The sequence below is a fragment of the Bubalus bubalis genome, chromosome 22, assembly GCF_019923935.1.
Source record: "Bubalus bubalis isolate 160015118507 breed Murrah chromosome 22, NDDB_SH_1, whole genome shotgun sequence".
Lineage (NCBI taxonomy): Eukaryota > Metazoa > Chordata > Mammalia > Artiodactyla > Bovidae > Bubalus > Bubalus bubalis.
In genome coordinates this window covers 48,860,880-48,867,949 of record NC_059178.1, presented here as the reverse complement: position 1 = coordinate 48,867,949, position 7,070 = coordinate 48,860,880, and the positions used below count along the sequence as shown (strand labels likewise).

At 41.9% G+C, this 7,070-nt stretch overlaps 1 non-coding gene across 1 annotated transcript; it reads right to left on the bottom strand.

Moving 5' to 3' along the window:
• Nucleotides 1-6,585: 6,585 nt before the first annotated feature.
• Nucleotides 6,586-6,694, bottom strand: LOC112581486. Its single transcript, XR_003106066.2, has one exon. It is a non-coding gene; the product is annotated as a U6 spliceosomal RNA (small nuclear RNA).
• Nucleotides 6,695-7,070: the final 376 nt, after the last annotated feature.

Genomic DNA, 7,070 nt, shown 5'->3' with positions numbered 1-7,070 from the left:
GTCCTCCAACACTATGCTGGTCTCTGGACCTGCTGTGAGGGCAGCTCAAACTCTATTTTTTTCCTATTCCTGTGTGTTCTTTCCTGTAATGTCCACAGCTATCAAAACTAGTGTGTTTTCTTTCTTGGGAACTCTCAATTTTCTTATATATATTTCATAGACACAGATTCTACCTAGTTGATTGCATGGATTTAATCTGCAGCTTGTACAGCTGGTAGGAAGGTTTTGGGTCCTCTTTCTTAGCCATACTACCCCTGGGTTTTAATTGTGGTTTTATCTTCATCTCTGTGTGTAGGACATCCACTGGGTTTGCTCCTAAGGCTGCCCTGGAGGACTTGGCAGGACCTTGGTCCCAGTGAGTGCCAGGTGTCGAGGTTGAGCAGCTGCTTGGGTCACAGGTTCCCTGGCGACACCAGATATTCATGGGAGTTGGTAGCTTACAGCAGCAGGAAATATAATTCTCTACAAGGATAGGGAAACCCACTGCAGTATTCTTGCCTGGAGAACCCCTTGACCGAGAAGCCTGACAGGCCACAGTCCACAGGGTCACAGACTTGGACATGACTGAAGCAACCCTGCATGCATAGATGCAAGACACTTTTTTTCCCGTGGCAGTTCTGCCCCAGTGAGGATTAAGCATAAGGGTAGTGCAGCTACTTGGGTCATAGGAACCCTGGCTGTGCCAAGTGTGCAGGGACATGGACTGTCTCAGCCGCAGGGACTATGGCTCTATTAGAGTCTTTTTTCAAGCTTCTGGCAGCTGGCAATTGGAAAGCCTCTTTGGTTAGTCTTTCTTTGTTGCTCCTCCCATTCAGGCACTTAGAATTCCCCCTTGCCTGGGACCCTTCTCTGTTGCTTTGTGCATCAGGCACAGAAAGTGCCCTCTCCCCCAGCCTAGGGTCCTACTCTGTTGTTCAGCATATCAGACACTTAAAGGGGTACCCTGGGTGGAGTCCTACTCTGTTGCTCTGGGCATCAGGTGCTTGATGGGCCAGCCTCTCTATTGTTTAGCTGCCAGTGTTGGGGTACATGGAGAGAGAAGCTACTGTGATGGCTCCAATCCCTATGCATGACTCAGCAGTATTGCCTTGCTTCCACGGCTGCCTGACCTTCCTTCACAGGCATTTCCCACCACAATCTCCTCCCTCATGTCCACTCGGTTAGTCTCCCAGCAGTCAGTCAGCAGCAGCCCTCTCTTGGGGATGGCTCCACAATCCCTATGCTCTGGATCCCTGCTGTTGCAGCTTCTAGGAGACCTGCATCCCTATATATATGACTGTGGCAAGGATTCTCTGATTTGTATTACATTTAGGCTGTCACTGCACTCTCAGCTTCAAATGTTTCTCCTCTGGCTCAGACAATTGCCCCAATGTGGGGATCAGACCCCTGCTTCAGTTCCCCCACCCACCGATGGCAGATCCTGTCCTACTAACACTCCTGTTCTTCCCCCTAGTTCCTTCATCCTACCAAGTTTTTCCTGATTCTACATATTCTTTTCCAGTGGTCAGGTACTCCTGGCCACCCTCAACTGCTGTTTTGCATCCACTTCTGTGTCTTTATTTCTGATGTATCTGTGGAGAGAGATGTACTCCATGTCCACCTACTACTCTGCCATCTTGTTCCTCCTCTGAATGTTCTTTAGAACTTCCCTTCTTGGGAATTGGGATGAGGATTGACATTTTCCAGTCCTGTGGCCACTGCTGGGTCTTCAAGATTTGCTGACATTGCTAGTGCTGGAGACATCACATTTCTTGATTTCAAAATATGTTAAAAAGCTACATCATGCAAAATGCTGGGCTGGATGACTCATAAACTGGAATCAAGATTGCCAGGACAAAAACCTCAGTTAGAACCGGACATGGGCAATGGACTGGTTCAAAATTGGGAAAGGAGTATATCAGGACTGTATATTGTCACCCTGCTTATTAATTCTATGCAGAGTATATCATACAAAATGCTAGGCTGGATGACTCACAAACGAATCAAGATTGCTGGGAGAAATATCAATAAGCTGAGATATGCAGATGATACCACGGTTTTTTAACCATGTTACAATTTCATTTATCAATTATACATTGAAAAAGCTAAAAAAGAAAGAGAAAACACCCAAAATGAGTTAAGACAACTGATCAAAAAATATTCCTATGCAAAAGTTAAACAATAAACTGAAAATATTTTAATTGTATTTTTGATGAAGGGTTAATATAATTCCTGTATAGAGATCTTATAAAGTATTTTTTTAATTCCAATAAAAAGTGAGCAAATAAACCAGCATTTCATTCAATATGAAGTACAAATTGGTTTTTAATATATGAAATGTCAACAAATTAAGCAACAATTAAGATATTATGTTTTGTCTACTCAAATAACCAAGATGAAAAACCAATGACAAAATGCAGTCTGGGTGAAAACATAGGGAAATGAGTTATCTCAGACACTGCAAAAGTGGTACAAACAAGTACAGTAAATCTGGAGGAAACTTTAAACATTTACCTAAAACTTTAAATGTGTATACCCCCTAAATAGGCTTCCCAGGTGGCACAGATGGCAAAGAATCTGGCCACAGTGTGGCAGATCCAGATTTGATCCCTAGGTTGAGAAGATCCCCTGGAGAAGGAAATGGCAGCCCACTCTAGCATTTCTGCCTGGAAAACTCCATGGACAGAAGAGCCCAGTAGGCCACAGTCCAGTTCAATTCAGTTCAGTCACTCAGTCGTGTCTGACTCTTTGGGACCCCATGAATCACAGCACGCCAGGCCTGCCTGTTCATCACCAACACCTGGAGTTTACCCAAACTCATGTCCTTCGAGTCAGTGATGCCATGTCATCCCCTTCTCCTCCTGCTCCAAATCCCTCCCAGCATCAGGGTCTTTTCCAATGAGTCAACTCTTCACATGAGGTGGCCAACGTATTGGAGTTTCAGCATCAGTCCTTCCAATGAACAACCAGGACTGATCTCCTTTAGGATGGACTGGTTGGATCTCCTTGCAGTCCAAGGGACTCTCAAGAGTCTTCTCCAATACCACAGTTCAAAAGCATCAATTCTTCTGCACTCAGGTTTCTTCACAGTCCAACTCTCACATCCATACATGACCACTGGAAAAACCATAGCCTTGACTAGACAGACCTTTGTTGGCAAAGTAATGTCTCTGCTTTTGAATATGCTATCTAGGTTGGTCATAACTTTCCTTCCAAGGAGTAAGCGTCTTTTAATTACATGGCTTCAGTCACCATCCACAGTGATTTTGGAGCCCCCCAAAATAAAGTCAGCCACTGTTTCCACCGTTTTCCCATCTATTGCCAGGAACTGATGGGACCAGATGCCATGATCTTCGTTTTCTGAATGTTGAGCTTTAAGCCAACTTTTTCATTCTCCTCTTTCACTTTCATCAAGAGGTCAGGGGCAGCGGCCACAGGAAGCTACCCCACGTCCAAGGTCAGAGGCAGTGGCCAAGAGGAGCTACCCCACGTCCAAGGAGAAGCAGCTGCGTGGGTGGAGGAGGGCCGAGAGGACCTACTCCACGTTCAAGGTCAGGCATGGCCACCTCATCCAAGGTAAGGAGCAGCAGCTGTGCTTTGCTGGAGCAGCTGTGAAGAGATACCCCACATTCAAGGTAAGAGAAGCCCAAGTAAGACAGTAGGTGTTGCAAGAGGGCATCAGAGGGCAGACACACTGAAACCATAATCACAGAAAACTAGCCAATCTGATCACACTGACCACAGCCTTGTCTAACTCAAAGAAACTAAACCATGTTGTATGGGGCCACCCAAGAGGGACAGGTCATGGTGGAAAAAACTGACAGAATGTGGTCCACTGGAGAAGGGAATGGCAAACCACTTCAGTATTCTTGCCTTGAGAACCCCATGAACAGTATGAAAAGGCAAAATGATAGGATACTGAAAGAGGAACTCCCCAGGTCAGTAAGTGCCTAATATGCTACTGGAGATCAGTGGAGAAATAACTCCAGAAAGAATGAAGGGATGGAGCCAAAGCAGAAACAATACCCAGTTGTGGGTGTGACTGGTGATAGAAGCAAGGTCTGATGCTGTAAAGAGCAATATTGCATAGGAACATGGAATGTTAGGTCCATGAATCAAGGCAAATTGGAAATGGTCAAACAGGAGATGGCAAGAGTGAACGTCGACATTCTAGGGATCAGCGAACTAAAATGGACTGGAATGGGTGAATTTAACTCAGATGACCATTATATCTACTACTGTGGGCAGGAATCCCTTAGGCCACAGTCCACAGGCAAAGAGCCAGACACGACAGACCAACTAACACATACATACATACACACACACACACACACACACACACAGAAAATATCATTTTTAGAAATTCATCTCAAGTAAATAACCAGACAAATAAATAAGATATATGTATGAATTTCTTAAAATAATCATAAACAGTGTAAAAGAAAAATTATGTAAATGCCCTAAAGATGAAGATTTTATAGGCTTCCCAGTTGGCATTAGTGATAAATAACCACTAACAGTCTGGTAATGTAGGAGACATAAAAGACATGGGTTCAATCCCTGGGTCAGGAAGACCCCCCAGAGAAGCACTTGACAGCCCAGTCCTGCCCAGAGAATCCCACAGACAGAGGAGCCTGGTAGGCTACAGTCCAAGGTTCCACAAAGAGCCAGAGACCACTGAAACCATTTAGCATGCACGCGTAGTACCTCCACACAATGTAATATTATAAAACCACTATAAAATTTAACCCTGATTTTATGGTTATAAACCCAGAAAAAATATTTAACATATTTGAAGTTACAAAATAAAGCAAGTAAAATGGCACTTTTTACAGACATAGAAAAAAACAATTCAAAAATTCATATGGAGCCATGAAGGATAGCAAATAGTCAAATCAATCTTGAGAATAAAGAACAAGGTTGGAGACATCACATTTCTTGATTTCAAAATATATTAAAAAGCTACATCATGCAAAATGCTGGGCTGGATGACTCACAAACTGTAATCAAGATTGCCAGGAGAAATATCAATAACCGGAGCTATGCAGATGATAGCACTTTAATGGCAGAAATTGAGAATGAAATAAAAAGCCTCTTGATGAGGGTGAATAAGGAGAATGAAAAAGCTAGCTTAAAACTCAACATTCAAAAAACTAAGATCATGGCATCTGGTCTTATCACTTCATGGAAAATAGATGGGGACAAAGTGGAATTAGTGACTGTTTTACTTTCCTCGGGTCCAAAATCACTGTGGACAGTGACTGTAGAGATGAAAGTAAAAGATGCTTGCTCCTTGGAAGAAAGCTATGACAAAATTAGACAGTGTATTGCAAAGCAGAGACATCACTTAGCCAACAAAAGTCCATATAGTCCTAGCTATAATTTTTCCAGTAGTCATGTACATGTGTGAGAGTTGGACCATAAAGAATACTGAACACCGAAGAATTGATGCTTTCATACTGTGGTGCTGGAGAAGACTCTTGAGAGTCCCTTGGTCAGCAAGGATTGATCCTAAAGGAAATCAACCCTGAATATTCATTGAAAGAACTGATGTTGAAGCTGAAGCTCCAATACTTTGGCCGCCTGATGCAAAAAATGACTCATTGGAAAAGACTTTGTTGCTGGGAAAAATTGAAGGCAGGAAGAGAAGGGGACAACAAAGGATGAGATGGATGGATGGCATCACTGACTCAATGGGCATGAGTTTCAGCAAACTCCAGGAAAAAGTGAAGGTAGGGAAGCCTGTCATACTGTAGTTCATGCCATTGCAAAGAATTGGGCACAACTTAGTGACTGAGCAACAACAAATATTTAAATTAATGATGCCTTAAGTACATAGACTGTATCTTTCAGGTGTAGTTTTGACTCTCTTTCTTGATTTTCTCTATTATTCAATAAGAAATAGTGACGAACATGGGCTGGCTACCATATTTGCTTCTCCTTTTGATTAAAAACCAGTGTTCAAACACTTTCTACAGGGAGTAGCTAGAAGGTATTACTCACATGCCCCAATAATAAGCACATTCAGCAACAAAGTCTGTAGCTTCTTTATGGAAGTTCAAACCTGGAAGAGGCCTTAATGATTATCTTGTAATAACAGAAATTAGATACTTAATTAAATAAAACAGTCTTTTAAAATTGTCATAGATGTTGACTGAGTCATTACCAGAGGTCAGGTTTCCTGATTCTCAGTTCAGTGCTGGTTTTTTTTTTTTTTTTTTTTTTTTTTTGGTTTTGTTGTTTGTTTTGTCTTGTTTGTTTTTTGATATTGAATATATATTTTACACTTACAAAAGAAACTGCCCATGCCTCTCTCTGCTTCATCTCCCTAAAACAGTTTCATTTTGCAAGCATTAAGAATGTTAAAATAAATTAAGCAAGTTAACTACAGCACAATTATTTTCAATGTAGCTGTCATAATTATTAGAATTTAAATCTCCAAAAAGTGACCAATGTCCAAGTAATTTATAAGGATATCTTGAGTATCATCCAAAAGGAAAATTCCGTATTACAAGTTAGCAAATTCTAGTACAAAAATAGTCCGTGTGTTGCAATCATGCTTTGCTTCAAAATTGAAATTGTCAGTCAATATCTATGATAAATTTCATATAAAATATGAAATTTACAAATTTCTGTGTCCTCCTTGTTCAGAAATTGTGATAATCTTCTCTGAATTGCTTCAAATTTTTTTTCTGTGTGTTGCTGAAGTGGGCACCAGTTCTGTTTATTATGCTTTAATGCCTAGTAGGTATGAGAAAATGCATCAGCAATATAAAAAACTACATAGTCATTAAGGGCTAAGTTTAGTTATTTCATGGACTTTTCCCTGATAGCTCAGTTGGCAAAGAATCTGCCTGCAGTTCAGGAGACCCTTGTTTAATTCCTGGGTCAGGAAGATTCACTAGAAAAGGGATAAGTGACCCACTCCAGGATTCTTGGGCTCCCCTGTGGTTCAGCTAGTAAAGAATCCACGTGTAATGCAGAAGACCTAGGTTCGATCTCTGGGTTGGGAAGATCCCCTGGAGAAGGCAAACTTTTGGGGCTTCCCTGATGGCTCAGTTGGTTAAAGAGTCCACCTGTGATGCAGGAGT